Source organism: Chroicocephalus ridibundus, chromosome 3 (genome assembly GCF_963924245.1).
Source record: "Chroicocephalus ridibundus chromosome 3, bChrRid1.1, whole genome shotgun sequence".
Lineage (NCBI taxonomy): Eukaryota > Metazoa > Chordata > Aves > Charadriiformes > Laridae > Chroicocephalus > Chroicocephalus ridibundus.
Window position 1 is genome coordinate 24,253,116 of NC_086286.1, and position 18,494 is coordinate 24,271,609.

Here is an 18,494-nt window from a genome sequence, read left to right on the forward strand (position 1 = left end):
CAGTGTGCTTTATTTCCAGCTCTGCTTCATACTTGCTGCTCTTTGCAGATAGCTTGGATCTCAAGTATAAAGTGTAGGTCCAAATCATGTTGGCTGAAGTATAAGGTGTAGATCCAAAGCATATTGCAAGTGTTATCTGATACCTCCTGTAGCATGTGATGATATCAGATAACTACAAGTTTTGTTATGTGATTACCCTTTAATTTGTACAAAGTTGGATCACTGCCGTTTCTCAGCAAAGTAAAACTGGGTTTCATCTTTCTACTGGAGGAGTGCTAGAGAGCTTTTTTTATGTTTTGATTCCTATTTAGGGGATAATATGATGACATCAAAAGGCTCGCTGCTGTTGAAAGGGACCATCCTGGTCCCAGTCACAATTTTGTCCCCTTAAGCCAGGTCTGTGGCTTGTGAGATACCTTAGTGAGCCAGCTCAGCTGACTGTGCCACCAGAAAGCTTTCTCCTTGCCAAGTTAGTTGTGTATTGGTGTGATGAGCTGACTCCAAAAGGTATTGGGGAGTGTAGGATCACATGCCTCGGAGAAAGGGTTCTCTCTTTATTTCATTGCTTTATTTCATTGCAACAAGTGACTGCGTTGGCTTAGCCATTAATACAGCACCCTTAGTACAATACCTTGAGCATCCAGCTGGAGTTAACTATATCTGATATATTGAATAAGTTGGGTGAAACATGAGCATCACTGCAGGCACTCAGAATTTTCCCGTTGCCTTTCCTGAAGTCAGGCTTTTACCCAAGTATCTGCTTGGTGGCATTGCTGGAGGACGGTTTCTGGACCTATATTCACATTAGCTAGTCCTGATGGGCACTGTAAGAGGCACAAAAGGGCTAATAATTTGTATTTGCGTACAGATTTAGTCTTCGGCCATGTAATGCACCACACGAGGAAGCCCTGTCATAGAATTCAAGGAGCAAAAAATCTGCATACTTTCAAAACAGGAGTAAAGAGAGGGTGTTGCCTGAACCTTCTTCATTCAGTAATTCACCTGCAGCATAGATGCATAGTAAAATAACATACTGCAATATCATCCTGTGATATTAAGATCATGGCTTTTTCCCCTGTGAAAAAGGAGAAACTGAATAGTTGGGCACAGAAGTGTAACATAAGAAAAAGGGATAGTCATTACTCACAAAGAAAAATGAGAATATGAAAGCTGGTATGCCTAGGAGTTTTTGCAGAGGGTGGGCATGCTCCCAGAGCAGACATACGCATGACTGGAAGAACGTATTTGCATTTTAAGACAAATTTACTGCTTGTTTTATTCCTCTGCTTTCAAGTAACAATAGCTTGCAGAATTACATGGTTTGAAAGGGAAGATTCTACTTCCAAGAAAGAAAAAACAAAACAGAAAACAAAAGCCACCATGGAAAGGGCAGCAGTGTTGGAAGGCGTGCTTAAAATGGATGCTACTGAAAAAGAAATCTAGTAAGACTGATTTTTATTTTTTTTTCTTTCTTGGAAGTGGCATGCTTGTAGGTCTAGTACTTAGGAAAACCTTGACCTGTCTTCTTTCCTACCATCTCTCTTCTTGAGTTCATGTTGAAATCTGTACATGCTTAAAGACAAACTTAAAGAGATTATTTTTCCCCCACCCCTCACAAAAGGGCAGTGCAAAGGCAGCAATATGAGTGTTATCACCCAGTGATAAACTGTCTCTTCAAGCATCCTGTCCTCTCAGTATGAGCAGAAATGTCTCCAAAACCTTCAGTTCTTGGTACATGGTTCTGTTTGCCTGTGGCTTAACGGCATTTTAGTAAAATGGAGGCATACTGGAATGGTAGTCTTTTACACGCTCTCCATTTGCCTTTGGAAGAACTGCCCAAGAACAGATAATCTCATCTTTTTCTGTTGATGTATCTCCTACAGTTTCTTCTAGAAACATTTCTGTGGTAGTCTGCTCTGTCAAGCCTTTTGTATAGGCTACAAAATGTAAATATGCTATATGGTACCACCTTTGGGGTGGCAGCACTTCTAAAGTTTTCTCTCATCTCATGGGTTAGGTGCTGCAAGCATCAAATGAGGTACGAAGCAGCTCTTACCCTTTTAGGTGTGTCATATAATGAGACATGAAGAAGTCTTAATTAGTTGAAAGGAGGCGTGGCCTAAAAAAGCTGAAAGAGAGCATGTTAGGAATGTCCATACACCAGCATAATACTCCATGAAGCCATCTACAGTAACTCTCAACAGTTAGCAGGAGCTGCATTGCCAAGGCTTCTCACAGGCATGTGTTAGCCCCTGGAAAGCATCATTCCAATACAGCTGTGTTTGCTTCATTACCTAACTTGTTTTAGTCCAGTCTAGCTTAGTTATTTCCACATGTTATGTTGTACAGATGTACCCAGTAAAAAAATCATTTGGTGTTTACAAGCAACCTGTCAGGGAGCAGCAAGAGCAGGCTGCTTCCCAAGGGCAGATGCGACAGGAGGCAAAGGTAACAAAGAGGAAAGTCCAGGCGGGGATTTCTCAGCATCATAGTACCTGAACAAGAGGAGCAGACTGGGTCCAACAACAGCAACCAGGGTCAACCTGGGTCCAGGCAAGCCTGCGGTTACAAAACCCAAGGACAAGCCAGGCCAACATGGCATCATGGCACAAAGGCAGGTATACTGTGCGTGAGAGGCTGGGCAGGGCAATTAGCCTGTTGGCACACTCAAGCCCCTGACACAACCATCTGGCCCTGACTCTTTAGATGTATGGTTTCTTGCCTCAAACGTTGAGGTATAAAATTGTGTGGGTGTCAGTGGTGAGAAGGACACTGGTGCACGCTTTACTGCTGCATGCCTACCCTGGCACAGGAGACATGGGAAGAGCAGAGAGCAGTAGAGCTCTACTCCCTGTGGTGTGCTAGGCTGAGACTGTAAGCAGAGTAACTTCTAGATTGTCTTAATTTATGTCTGGACAGGGACTAAAGCAGTTTGAAAATTAAAAGGGCATAACCATAATCCCGATAGCCTCCCCCTTTTCCTTTATCAAATAGATCTTGGCAAATCTCTCCTACCTGCCTGAAAATGGAGTGTTTAAGAAGGCTCTGGCTTTTACTTTGGCATGACTGGGTTGAGCAGATGTCGAGGAAAGACTTTTCTTTCTAGCAGGGTCTAAGTCGATGAGGAATCCTTCAAAGACTTGGGAACAAAGCTGTATGGTTTAAAAGATATTACTCTTCATTTCTTCATTTGGTTTGCTCTTGTTTTTTCTCCTTCATTTTTATGCTCATGAAAAGTGCTAGGTTGACAGACCTGGCAATGAACTTCCCTCTTTATCCAGCTGTCCTGCCAATGTACTTCTTCCCTAAGGGACCACTTTTAAGGGGACTGGATGGTAGGTTGATTCCTACATTATGCGTCTCTGTCAGTAACTAACTGCCTGTGAGGAGGTGACCTAGTTCTGGCTGTGAAGGTGATGGGATTTTGGTGGGCCAAACTCCTGGCTGCAAGAAGTTGAGGTTTTAATAATTACCTTAATCTGTAGATAAGGTGCTTGTTTGGTTTAAGTATAGAGAGAAATCTATATGCACACAGACATAAAATATATATATTCTTAAATGCCATGTACTTGCTTTGCCTTATAGTACTATTCGCTCTGTGGGCACAGCCCATGGAATTATTATCTTTACAGCTATTTTGCAGTCATGGCACTGTTATTACCATGCTGGAATGGGAAAATATTATCTTTTTTTGTGTCAGTTTTCATTAAATTGTGAACATTTTTATACCAAATAAAGAGTGGAGACTGTCAGACACTTCATGCTTTTTTATCGTTGCTAGGTGAACATGGGTGGTTTGTTTTTTTCTTTACAGACACTGAACTGTGAAAAATGATATTCTTTTTTAAAGGATAAACAATTTCTGTATAAAATACAGTACATTAATCCTACTGCAGCTTAATGTAACTATACCTGAATTTGATCATTTCTTTAAATTCTGAAATCAGTTAGTTCTTGGTTACTTTTCAATGACATTTAACAGTTAGACTTAAAAATACAGAAGAATGCATTATAAGTTTTACCCAAAATGATTATGGCAGTCATTTGAATAAAATACAGATTTTGCAAGCTGTAAAGCATATCATTATACTATATACTGGTCTAACTAAGGTTTGGTTCACAAACTACAGTGCTCTAACCAAGTCATTAAATCTATCTAAAAGGGCCTCATTTGAGAAGCAATAAAATTTTTAATCATTTTATTATTAAAAGAGTGTTTAATATGTAGCTAATTAAATGCCAAAGGCAGGTTATCTGAGTTTAACCTTCAAAAAGAAAATGATGTATCAAAGTCTGCCTCTGGCATCATGGGATAGAAATGTCATCCTCATAATCATTGCGTGACAACTAGCTGGTGGCCTTTTCTAGAGCTATAGTTAAATTACCTGATTAAATTAATAGCCATTTAGATGTTTTAGGAACTGCACAGACCTATACTAAATGAAAATTAGGTCCATTACATTTTCTGAGTGGGCTAGATAGACCCTAAAATAAAACACGTATGCCATTGTCCACATTACTTAGATTAAGCAATTAAAAGCCCTTTCTTAAAAGCTACTAATTTTCTGTAATGTGCCAAGAACTAGGTTTACACTAATGATCAGATAGAGAGTTTTTCTCTGCTTTCCCGCACCTTTCTTGTTTATTTTACTATTAAAAAATCCCAGGGACTTGTGTGCGCACATGTTAAACATATCTCAAATGTGCAAGTGCATTTGTGTGTTGTGCTGCGTTGACTTCTCTTGACCTCCTGGGAGACCTGTGATGAAGGACATTAAATGTTCAGACAAAATTCCACAGAAGTCACCATGGTCTTCTCCATTCCCACTGAAGTCCTTCAGCATTGGACTTGGTCTCCATGACAGGAGGAGGCCTTGTCCAGCACAGGTAGGTGAAATGACAGGTGAAGAGCACAATGTATGTGCTTACTGTGCCAGATGGAGTGCTGTCAACTATAGGAGAGTGACTTTTAAGTCTCTAGACAAGGTATTCCTCCTGTCTCAATATTCTGCTTAGGGGAGAGAGAAAGCGTAAAAAAAAGAAGAAAATGGAAGCATATACATTTTTGATAAGGGCTGGGTGGTATCTTAAAATTTTACAACCTAGTTAGTTGCAGATGGCTTTATTTGTGTGCAGTAGGAAGCGGTTTTCTCTGCTTATTTATGTGCAAATTTGGTTTAGAGGAATAGTAACTAGAGCATGTGGTGGGAACTCCTGTGGACTAGACCAAGCTCTGCTATTATACCAATAAATTGTAGCTGTGGTTCTGCATCCTTGAAAGTGCTAAGCAGCCTTAGTATCCTCAGGATCTGGCCTGCAGAAAGCACCTGAACAGATGTATACCCATCTGTAAAATGAGCATGGCTATTCATACTCCAATGGGAAGACTGCTGTGACGTCTATGAATTCATCTCTGGGGTGCTTGGGACCGATCTTCCTTGCCTTTTTCTTTTTTTCCCCTAGGAAGTATAGTTTACTATAGGAATGGTTTTGCTGTGTTACTAGGGGAAGTTGGGTGGGAGAGCTGGGACACACCTTCACATCGTGAGCCAGACTTTGGGGACAGTGTTCAGTGAGGCTGGAAGCACTTGCCCTTCCATTTCATCCCTCTTTCCAAAACTAATATTGTTTGTTGTCTGTCAGATTTCCATGTCCTTCTCCCAGTTGGGCAGATTCCAACCACATCTGTGGCACTGATCTCCTCTGAGATCTTGGGCAAGTCTGCTTATCTGTCTTTGTCTCTATATCCATTCTTACCATCTTTCTCTTGCTTATTTAAGCAATACGTTCTTCATGGCAGGAACTGTTTTTGCAGTATAGTGTTTAGCACTGCAATGCCTCAGTCTCCGATGGATCCCACAAGCCATAGTGTAGGTAATATCCGTCCCACCTGCAGAAAGCCCAACATAAGCAGTTCCACAAATGAGAAATTCTATATTAAGAACCATGTGTCATTATTTTATAAAGCTGCCTTTCTTAATGTTGGAACTATTGTACTTCTCTGAGTTTTCACTTTCCAAATAGGACTTCATTTCAGTATCAGATCTGTAGATAGGTAAGACACCTAATCCTGGATGATCTACTGCTATATGCCAGGTATGTTGTTACCATATGGGATTTTCCAAGTACATAGTGTTATCCAAGTGCTTATTGCAGTTAGAACTGTGCTAACAGTTTTGATTTAGATATGCATTTTATGGATGCTTATGCTTTAATCCAGATGTCAATATTTTGTACAGCCCTCATCCAGCAAACACTCCATAGGTGCAGGTGTTTAAATACATTGACTCCCATAGAGTCCAGCAGGACTATATATACACATTTGAATTTGTATGTACACATTATTAAACACTTTTCTGAGTGACATTATAGATTTTTGTATCCAAAAATAAAGGAATCCATTCAAAACCAGACTCTAAGTGAGTGGAGCTGTCTGTTTAATAGATCAAGTCCGTACATTCTGTAAGTCAAAAGTATTCATCGACCCGTTCTTTCCTAGCACATTAGATAAAACTGTTTTATACATTAGGCTTTGAAGTCATACAGTTTTAACTGCATTAGTAAATCTAACTGTGAAGCATGATTTAAAAAAGCCAAACTGTTTCCTATTTTATATTTAACTCCAGCAGTGTTTTCAGAGTCAGTAAAATGAAACATGAGACAATCTCATGGAAGAGAAGCTCTCATAGAAGCTATGGTTTAATAAAAGATGAGTTAGCATTTCATTTTTCTGTAACAATTAGAAAGGCAGTAACACAATATTTATAACCATTCTTGCAGTTTTAAATGACACTTGCATTTTTGTTTGTGGAGTTTTCATTTTTTAACTCTGGTGTGTAAGCAACTGGTTTTACCAGTGATGTGTCAATAACACAAAAAAGCAGTTCCTACAGAAATGTTTTACCTTTGTGATAAATTACATGCATCGTGTTGTTAGATGCTCATGTGATAATATTAATAATTGTGCAAAATATGAGCACCAAGTTTATTTGCCATTTAAGCTTGAATGGAGTTTAGGGACTTCCTGGAGAGTACGCTGCTTTTGAATCAGTGGCATGTCTCATCACCGTTGTAGGGCAAGGACAACAAAATCTGGTCTGGTCAAGAAGTGGACTCTCGTTGGTGTGCTGAATCATATTAGGACTGTACACAGTTAAAAATATCTACATAGAGGCACTCTCAGTATTTACAGAAACTGTCTTTTTGTATCTATCCTCAGAAAACAAAAACCAACCCAAAAAGACCCCAAAATCCCAATACTTTTTCTTAAGTGAATTTGGCTTGCCGTACAAATTCTATGGTTTTGAAGTCTACTGGAACTGCCATGCAGTAAATGGGGATGGTTCTTGGAAGAGAGGCGTAGGATAAGTAAAAAACCTGGATTGAGAGTGGATCTGTAGAAGAAGGAGTGAATCTTTCATTTGAAATACTTCATCTTAAACTGTCATCCCTTGTTTCAATTTGCCTTGCACCAAAGATTTGTTGCTGCCACTGTATTTTTTTTTCTTTTGTGTAAGTGTGAGTATCGATGTGTGTGTGTTTTACTGAATAATAACATGAGCCATACCCTTTGGATTATCTTTAGGAGTCCTTGGAGTAAAAATTATTTTTGATAGGGATGATTAGACTGTCCAAAGCAAGGGTGAGCTCCACCAAAGAAAGTGAGCTCGTGAGCTCCTTAGAGAGTCCCCCCCAGTACATCTCCGGAGTCCCCTGCAGGCATTGCCTCAGTGTTTGATTCTGAGTAAGGACGTGCATCCTTCTTTGGTACTTGCAACATAACCCCTCGGCTCTCAGTACCGCTGTGTTTTTACCTCTCCTTACAGAAATATAAAAATCAACACATTGAAGGGGATGCTAAATAACATCTGACACTTTAACAGGCCTTTTATTTTCATGGGCATCCCTAAGTGCTTTGCAGCATTTCCCTATCAAACGAGCAAAGCAGGAATTTCCCCAGCACTATGAGGGGACACAAGGGCCATCTGGCCATGCCCGGCCCTGTGGTGCAGCCTCCTGGGGACGAGTGTGAAGAGAGGCGCAGTGTCTGCCTGGAATGGCTGGGATGGGCACTCAGGCAACGGTTTTAAGTGGGCAGCATGTAATTCACATAGCTGGGATTTAGCAGAGGCTCTGACCCAGTCTGATTTGAAGTGGGGTTCATCTAATTTTTTTAGGTCTTAGAGAAGACGAAGCTGCTGGATAGGGTAGAATTTTCAGAAAAGCCTCTATTTTGAGCTTTAGAAGCCTGATACGTGAAGTTATCCCCATATTGGGCAGCAAATATATGCTGATAATCCATATATTAGTATCAGCATGAACTGCTTGTGTAAATGTTGCTCTGTGGCATGCAGGGAGATAAGAACCATTGAACTGCTCAGATGCTGCTGCAGGAGGCAAACCCTGAAACATCAGCAGCAAGCTGTGCTAGCCCGAAGAGAAGCTGAGATAAGTTTGTGTGATGCAGGTTTATTGTACAGACTGTACAGAGGTAAGTGAAACAGTTGTAAAATAGCAGTTTTATACTGGCATGATGTCTTTCATCTGGAGAGCCCAAATGTTTGGGGAATATTGGAGCACTAATCCTAACAGAATTTAAATATTAGCCGTGTTTTAGTGCCTTGCCCATTATAGCTAACATGTGAACTAAGGCATAGAAACAAATGACTATATTTATTAAAATTCTGAGTCATTTTTAACCCAAACAATTTAATGGAGATTCAGACAGTACAGGCTATACAGATCAAGCAAGTAAAGACAACAGCCTTGCCCAGGACTCTTCACCATCCACGTATCACTGATTTTTTTCATGAAGGAAATGCATTTCTCAGAAAGATACCAGACAAAGGATGAGCAATATAAAGCAGTGATGAATATACAGCAGTGCTTTTCCTGTTAAGAAACCTATGGGAGAAGAGCAGTCTAGTAAAAAAAATTTCGAAGAATATCAAACACAGGTCTCAGCTGAAGAAAATACCATTGGAAAAAAGTTTTAGCAGTGCCAGTGCTTGAGAAATATATATTTTAAGTGATTTTTCTCTAACACTAGCTGGCTGACATTTTCCATATGCTGTGTTCCTTAAAAAGACTTTAAATCCTCCCTCCCTTAAAGTCTCCACTTTGCAGGGACAGGGCTTCACCGTACCAAAATTATACTGGTGGCACAACACTGAAATTGAGATCGCTTTGGTGAAGCATCTCTTTGAGAACAGCTGAATCCGTGTTCAGGAGGCTCATCTTCAAGTCGGGCACAGACTATTTCCAGGCCAGCCTTTAGCAAAGAGCTTTCCTGTATCCTTTGCAAGAGCCCTGCGTGTCTTTCCCTTTAGTGCCCCAGTTCATAGCTATTTTGTGGGGAAGAAAAATACAGGAAGGTGAGCACAGTTTCAGCCTGTATAAAACTTGTTACTGGGCTTTCTCTGGGGCAGTTCCCATTGCCCTCAATAGCAGTTGAGCTTAAGGATGGTATTGATAATGTATTCAAAATTCTTCAAAAGGTTCTCTGTTTAGTTAAAAATCGTATCCCTGTGCTACACTGAGTCTTGCCATACTAAGTAAACCATCCCATTGACTTCGTTGGAGCTACTCAGTGTGAGATAAGGTGACAGAATTGAGCAGCAAATCGTTATTCTGGCTAGGAAAATGTGCTTTAAGCTGTTAAATATTAACAGTAAACACAAATCAATGTGTTTTTACTGCTAGATCATTATTTCAATAATGGGATATTGGATTTGATAAGCAATGCAAGCTGCCACAACTGATGAATTAAATACTAGAAAAAATTGTTCTTGGAAAGAGAACAGTGACAGACTTGCTAAAAAAACAATTTTGGAAGAAAAATGGAAAGACAAAGGGTGCAATTTAATGTTTAGGATATGACTGGAGATCGCTTACTACCAGCAGGGTACTGAAAATGCTGAAATAAAAATGTTTTCTATTAGAGCATCTCATTTTCAAAGCCAATGCATTGTTAAGGCAGACTTGCTAGTGCCAGTCCAGACTTCCACATGTGCCTGTTTCCTTCTCTGTTATAGAGGAAATCAATAAAGAGGAAATCGAAAAAATCATATACATGCAGTTTAGATATTTGTATGTTTTTATTTCTTCCATCCATGTAGTTAATTATGGATTTACAGTATTACAGCAGAGATCTGAATTTATCCGTGGCATAAGAAAAGGTCTTCTAGGTGCTGAGAGCTGACCAAATCCCTTTAAGTTTATAAGAAGGGATGGGTGTGCATGTGCATGTGTGTTCTAGGCACACTGCTGTAACCCAGCTCATGGATTTTTACGGACGTGGTCCAGAGAGAGTTCATACAAATGTGAGACCATGGGAGCTTCTGAAAGGGTGGTGAGCTGAGCACTGCGTGTGGTAGGAGTTGTGCCAATACTGGAGACTTCCAAAGTGCAGATCTATTTTCCCAATTGATGTAGCTTTTTGATGAGCTGTCATTGCACATTAGAAGTGCCCGTACAGGAACGGAGCACCTAGAGATGCTACTGAAATGTGGGCTGTGCCAGCCGGCTGCTGGTTACTGTGTTACTGGAGTTTTTTCTTCCGAATTATGGAAAGGGGCAGTTTCTTTCACTATTTCACTGAAATAAGCACATTTTCCCAGGAGTCCCACGAAGTGGAGTTATTCAGCAGAAGGAGAGGGTGAGAAGTCTGCTGTGCTCAAGAATGTCCAAGAATTTTAATAGTTACTTAGATGTCCCAACTTCTTGGGTTTTGCCCTAGCTTGTGGGAAATCCAATGTAACTAAGCTTGGGGGCTTCTGAAACCATCCAGTTTTCTTTGCTCAGTCAAAGCAGATAATGCAAAAGTACAGTCACAAATAATCTTGAGCTGTTAAGTTTATTTCCAGCTTTTCCAGTGTTTACAGCTATATGGGTCTTCAGGGTGAACCCAATAAAAGTGTTGACCCAGCACTGAAGACCAACCCTGGATTCAAGCAAAACATGCCACAAATAACTGGCTTGGGGTTTGGATCACTTCCAACAGGAGACAGGATATTATTTTTTTTTTTTTGCTCTTGTAGTTAGTCCAGTATTTTCCAAACATCCATAAAAAGCTTATTTTGATTTTGTCAGAAAGTTCAGGGTCAGTTTTTGGAATGCAGTGTTGTTTACCTTAGTTTGAAGCAATGGTCATTGTCTGATCGAAATTTCAATATGTAGGATAACTTACCTATCTCTTTAATGCAGAACAGTGTTTTGTTTTAATCCATGGGGGTTTTTTAACCTCTGTATTTTTATTTTTTTTTAAACATGGCATTTGCTAGCTGCCTACACTGCTCCTTTAAATACTAGCAGGGAGACACAAACGTGCATTACCCATCACCATTTTTGAATAGTATATTTATCATTTTTATTATTTATGTTTCTGGCTTGCAGTGTCGATGCAAATGTATTAAATACTGTTAAGACCTGTGTGCTTTAGCATCTGTGGAATATCATCACACCTCCAAGGCTAAGCCTGCAGCTAAAGTGTTTAAGAATTTATATGGCCATTCTTTTTCTCTCTCTGTGGCGTTAGAGGGAGGAAAAAAAAGCAATAATGAAATGCATAACCTACATCCACACAAAATATAACTGGCCTATTTATGATTATGATTCACAGTTCGGTCACTAGAAATATACTGTTCTGCAAGTTTATGCCTTTAGCGGTTATTTGTTAATGGCAACTCCTGCACACATTTTCCTGCAAGTCTTTTGGATTTCAGGAGAAAATGTGTCCTTCAAACAAGTTATTTCTTTGAGGGATCTTTCTGTAAGTGAGTTCCGCTGTGTATTGACTACTCATAATATTTTCTGTTATCGTCTTGTCAGGGTTCAATTCATTACTCCATTCATTATTCAATTTGTTGGGCCATGAGCATCTGAATAATTGAAAACCACAGAAGTATTATAAATTATAGTGTCTCCATGAAATCCCAGTTTTAGGGTTTATGACTTTACTTTAAGAAATCACTCTCTGTTGAAAGTTGGCATATGAGGTCTCATCTTTAAAGCAGAAGCTTATCAGGGTGGTGGTTTTTAATATCTCTATTGCACACTTAAGAATTCAGGTTGCCTAAATGTATTAAATTATGGAGTTTTTAACAGTTTATCTGTTTTCTAATTACTATTGCCATCTCAGTGATATGGGCTAGAAACTGACAAAGAAATTTATTTATTTTGAGGTTAATATGAAATTTACAGATGTTGATTAAAGGTTCTTTTTTCTTTTCTTTCACTAAATGGAGTTAACATGGCTCCCCCATATTAAAGACCAAATACTTTTTGTGGCCTTTTGCAGGTCAAAGATGTTCCTATACAGAAATATAAGCTGACATTTAGCTGTTATTTTAACTAAGTACAGTATATCTTACTCAAATGTGTTTTTAAATTTTATTTTTAGCTCCTGTGTTTTGATTTGGAGTACTATTATATTTCTACTCACTGGATAAATTATATTAAATGGCATCATATTTATTTTAAGAGAAAAACTATTTAAGTTCTAAAAACATAAGTGCCTCATAGTCTGCATTCTTCTCTTGATTATGTTGCTGAAAGATCAACAGAATTGTACCAGAGCAGTCTGTATTTCTTGTTTCTGATTTTCAAATGTTGCCTGTCTTTAGGTTATAGGCCAAATTTGGGAAGATATGCCAGAAGCAGTGAATCTGCTTTCTGTGGGGATCTGACATTATGGTTACAAAGTAACTTATTCCTGTGTGGATTTTTGGTAGCCTCATGTGCTTCTTCAGAAGTGTCTGTTAGAATCATCTAATCTTGCTATTAGAATATAGGAAAATTTATAGTTCTGGTGTTGGCAAGCTACAAAATAGCGAGAATGATGTGGTGAAGACCTCTGCTCTAACAACACATATATTATCGTGTCAGCCATATTCTTTGGTTTGGCCCCAACCTTTTGCAGAAGGCAAGAGAAGGACATTTTCTGGAGAAGGTGGTCCAGGGCTCATTGTCGGCTCTTGGAGCTTTATTCATCAGCCCAAACCTGGTTTCATGGCGCCCTTTGAGCCAACATGTGGCTGTCCCGTGCTCCTCCAGCTGTTGGTCAACACAGTGCAAGGCTCTCCAGTTTCTGAGGGATATCAGCCCTTTCTGTGCAGGTGCCTCAGGTACCTTACAGTCAAGCTGCTGGCCAAAGATTTGAAGGTATTTGGTCTTGCCAGCTCATGCCCTTTGCAGCATCCCTTGTATCTGCCCCTCTTTTGGCTGCTTCAGTCTTTTGTTGTGCTCTGGGTCTTCCATGCTTCTCTTTGCTTGGGGGGCTCTTGCAGAAGGAACAGCTACCTAGAGCTGATTGCAGTTTTCCATCAACAAAATAACTCGTCCAGAAGAAGCAAAAATGGAATTCCATAATAATTCTTAGAATCTGACCCTCTCCACAAAGCCCAAATGAAAAACCCTACTTTTGAGTCTCCTCAGAGTGACGCTGTGCTAGAAAGGCCCCAGATGGCTCTGGCTGCCAGGGATGCTCAGCTCAGTCCTGGAGCTCTCTGAGTGGTGTTCACAGGGACGGCTCTGCGGGAAGCCCAGCCCTTGCCAGCACAGCTGTACACTGCATGTTGCCTTCACAGCTGCCATGGCGATGCTGTGCTGCAGCTGCGGGGGAGACTGAGAGAGCCAGGAGTCTTTCCCTTCTTCCAAGAGGAGGCAGGGAAGTCATCTGGGAAGTCAGTGATGTCCAGGGAAACATTTAACTTTTTCACGATTTTAGTACCATTTTCTTTACATTGCTGGTACAAATTATCTTTTTGATCTGGGTCTTTGTACTAGGTAGGAAAGAGCAAGAAAAGACCTCGAAAATTTGGTTGCTATATCCTTATTTCTATGGTGCAGGAAGCAAATATAGGGGGAATTCATCCATTTGCAAGTTAAAAACTACAAATATTCCCAGTGTTACTCAAAACTTAGAAAAATTGTTTGCCTGATAGAGGCAAACCATTTGCATCATGGAAGAGCTGAGAGCAGCGACTTGGTGGTAGTGTGACAATGCGAGGTTGTCTTGAGTTTTGCTCATAGCTTTGTCAGACCCTGAGTTTCACTCCTGTGTCCTCTCTCATAAATCATTGTGAGAGTCAGGACGAAAAAATATCCTCAAAACTAGTCAGTAACAAGATGTTAAAGGCCAGCACAGGCCTTTGGTTTGTTGTGGACAAGTACAAAAAGTCTGCATAAAGGTATAATGGTGAGACCACAGGGAAAGCTCACCATGGTCTGTGCCGTGCTTGTATGTAGCTAAATATCTAAATACATACGTAGTCTCTGCTCATTATTTTCAGTGAGAGTGAAACTAGGAGGGAGTTTTAGACCTTCTAGATCCACCTATTTGTGTGGTAGAAAAAGGGCAAATTTGTTTCTACCTGCATCTGAAACCCTTGTGGTCATCCTGATGGCGTATATGTTCAGATATGCAGTTGGTGGGTCCAAGAGATCACAGGGAATATTATCAACATTGTTGATTTTGGAGAAATACTTAAAAAAAATAATCAAGAACCAGATGGGAGATACATAGACGCGTGGTGTCTGTCTGTCTGAGCCCCAACTTCAGCTACTCCGTTATTCCTGTGTTATTCAGGGATGGTGGCACAGCACCACAGAGGTATTCCGGCGTAGCCATACCCCAGAGGCTCGTTCCTGATGTTACTCTTTATATTGATCACCCATCAAGAGAGGAAGAAGAGTCATGTTGTGAGGAGTGGGAAGGAGGACCTAGGCATATGCTGTTGCAGTAGGAGGGGGATCAGGAGCCTCGTGTGGTACTCGGGTCGCTTGCGTGGAATCTGTGGGGTAGATGGAGGAGGTGACCTCTCCTGGGAGGGATGGCAAGGTTACTCAAAACCCCTGGAAGGCAGTGGCTGCTGAGGGGGGGGGTCTGCAAAATGGAAGAGGTATGGAGAGATAAAAGGGTTCTGGATCTCTGGGGGGCAGGTAGGGGCTGCGGTGGGGAGCAAGTGTCAGTGCACTGTGGAGCTGGGGAGCACAGGCAGCATCGAAACTGGAGGGGAATGAGAGGAGGGAGGTTGATGAGCAGGGGAGAGGGCAAAAAGGTTAGCAGTGAAGTTTGCAACATCCTACTTGCTTTATTTTCTGTCCTGTTATTGACAATCTTATTTCTCAGTCATCATTTAATGGGCAGTTTGTCTGAGTAAGAAGTAAGACTGATTAGGTGTAGGAAGCAAAGCAAAGTGATTAAAGCTGCAGGATAAAAAAAAACGCTTTAGGAAATCTTCTGCCCACTCACATTTTTTATATCAAAGTAGCTAGCATCTGTTTTAATGACACTTACTAATAAAATAAGGGCTTTAACCTGAATACTATTTTTCTTCCTTGCTTTTCATACTTCTAAAAGCAAACCTGGGCTCTTTGAAATACAGAAAATAGTTCTTTATCAAGCTACTGTATATCCCATTCCACATTGACAAAGTCTAGCCTGAATCTGCAAATAAATGAGAGTGGTTTTGAGACCTAAATGGCTTTTTATTTATGTTTTAGAGAGTGAACAAAACTGGGTTTGCAGTGAGAACACATTCTCATCTTTAGCGGTGGGGGAGCTGCCTTTGTGCCACAGTACTACTCAGACCGTAGAATCGTATTTAATAAAGAGATATTTAGTTTGCTGTTGGAAAAGGATTACTGCAGGAAGATATAACAGCTACTTAGATATTTTTATAGAACTTTTGCATAAATCTTGTATCCATAACCTGATCTAGTGACATAAATATTATCAGCTTGTTTCTATTTCACCTGCTGTAGAACCACTGCTGTCCTACAGCAATAACCAGCAAGGGAATAGAGCTATTTGCTGCTGTCATAAATAAGACGGGGTGTCACAGCTGTTTTCATTTGACTGAGCAGTAATGGAGTTAATTATACTTCCAGTCTCTTTGTTTTTGATCTGTGTTTCCAAAGTCATCTAAGCTTCTTGAATTCTTGCAATTTTTTTTAACCCTTTTTTCTACTCACCTGGATTAGACATTTTCTTTAATTTGGAGGGGAATTCATTGTTATAATTCTTTATAGTATTTATCCATGTTTTTCTTATGAGTTAAATTTGATTATTATATAAAACCCTCTACTAAAAATCAATGTATTTATTTGTACTGAGCAACACAATGAAAGATCAGAGAGTACGGTCCTTCTTGAAGACCAGACACATAGACTTACATTCATTGGAAAATAAATCTGTTTTCATCTCCAGCAATTCATAAGACTTGCTTTAAGAAAAAGAACAACATAATAAAGCTATACATTGATCAACTCAATCATATTGCTAGAAGAATGCATGCAATTAGGGAAGTCGAAAGGACAGCCAGACTTGCACAAATAGGGGAAAAAGCAACTCGTATGTAGGAACATTGGTCCATAAAGCTGCTGCACAGCAGCACATTGGGCAAAACATATTGCAAGAAAACCTCTCCGTTGTTGCCTATTATTAGCTTTTTCAGTTACTTGCATTTTTGTTTGGGATTTCCCCCCCCCTTTTTTTTTTTAATTTTTAAAATGTGACAGTAGTAGATAAGAATAAAGTGAAATCTTTGTTTATAGGCGTTAACGGCAATATCTTGAATGTGGCCGGGTTTTGCTCAGAGAATTTAATAATTCTGAAGTCATGCAAAGAAATACAGATGTTGAAATGTCTGTGATGGAGGCTCTGATTCTGAGCTAGCTTTATAAAGTTACTGTTTTTATGGGAGTCAGACACTGAGCATGTATGAAAAATCACACTGGACACCTATCTGCATATCTCCATGCTTAAAATTATGTTTTGAGATGTGTCTTCAGTGAGTTGCAAGCAAACAAGCAACAAAATGAAATCTAAGAGCACCAAGTACTACAACTATAAATCTCTAGTATAGGTAGTCTATAATTGTTAAGTCTCGGAAATACCCTTGAGACGGTGATCGAAGGGGTAGATTTAATAGTCAGACATAAATATGATTGCTAATACACACTTAAAAATTCAAAGTTACTTGAAATTTAGCATGAGAAAAACCATTGTCAGTGATACGTGCCAGCATAGAAAGTCTGTGTTAAGTCACCTTGCTCTTAGTGTATTTACCTAGGTCTCAAATCCAATTGCCATACTGATTTTGCAGCATTACAAGACTAAGAATTATGTATTATCTTGTCCCATTGTTTACATTTTTGACAAATAAATAATTAACAGAGCAGATGGGCAGGATGAGGACAGACAGAGGAGATGCCAAAATGTCCCATCATGCAGTTACAACACACAGATCACAATGTGCAAGAGTGATATTTCTCATGTGCGATTTTAGCAGGCTGCCCTCTGTCCCAGGCCAGCCCAGCGTTCCTGTGAAGGGACTGCTCAGGACTGCATTTGTTGAGATGGTGCGTATCCGATCAGAGCTCTTGCGGATGGGGAGTGATGGTGACACCATCAAATATCTTCATAGAAGACAAAACCGGCTTTTGGAGGGGGGAAATTTTTGTTCTCTCATGACTTAATACTATTTGAAACCAGAGAGTGAGAAGTCAAAGTTTCCATTTTCTTTTGCCAAAACCTTCAATCACCTCCCCACACCTCACCCCCCAAATATGGCTATATATTATCATGGAAACTTTGCCAGTTGATGTAAATTCTAGGATGGTGGGAAGACATTTACCCTTTGCTGAAAGGTAGGGAGAAAGTTGTGGGGTTTTTTTCTAGCCAGGCAAAATTTAAAATCCAGATTGCATTGTGAAGTGTGTAAAATCTCTCCTCTCAGTAATGGATTTAGCCAAGCTACAGCCTTTGCTATGGAAGGTCAAATCTTTCACTCTGAAGTCTTTCAGACTCTGAACCCAGTTTGCATATTGAGCTCTCAGAACTATTTTCAACTACCAAGGGCATCTGAGCATGAAGAACACATTTCTTGATGTCTTTAGTTACAAATTGGCACACAGATGGGCTGCAGTAGCGTGATGGGGAGGGGGCTCACATCTTAAATCCGCTCTGTTTATTACCCAGGAAGTTTTGATCAAGTTTATGGTGTTAAAGACTCCAACATATCAACTCCATTGAAGAACAGGACAAGCTATTGTAAATATGAACCATCAAAGCATTAGCCATTTCAATGAAATGAAGCAAATCAATTGTTTTCTATAAAGGTGCCTTTCAGATCTCCTTTTTCATGTTCTGAGATCCCTTATCAAGTTCAGCATTATTAAATGTTGGACTATGGACTGCAAGAGTAATTTTTTAGGACTTCTAAAGGGTCACTTTGCTGCTAACATGCTTGTCTTTGCATTTATTTTACTTGACCTAAACAGAGTTACTCACACACACACAAATATACGTAAACCAGAATTAACTCTGTTGCATATAATACTCGCTTCAGCCTTAACCCAGCAAAGTATTTGAGGAATTAAGAAAAATCAAAGATGGTTCAAATGCTTTTGTAAGTTTGGATTAATATTTCCAGTGAAATGCATCCATTATAATGATCTGGTTAGGATTCTTACTGTTTATCTGCAAGAAA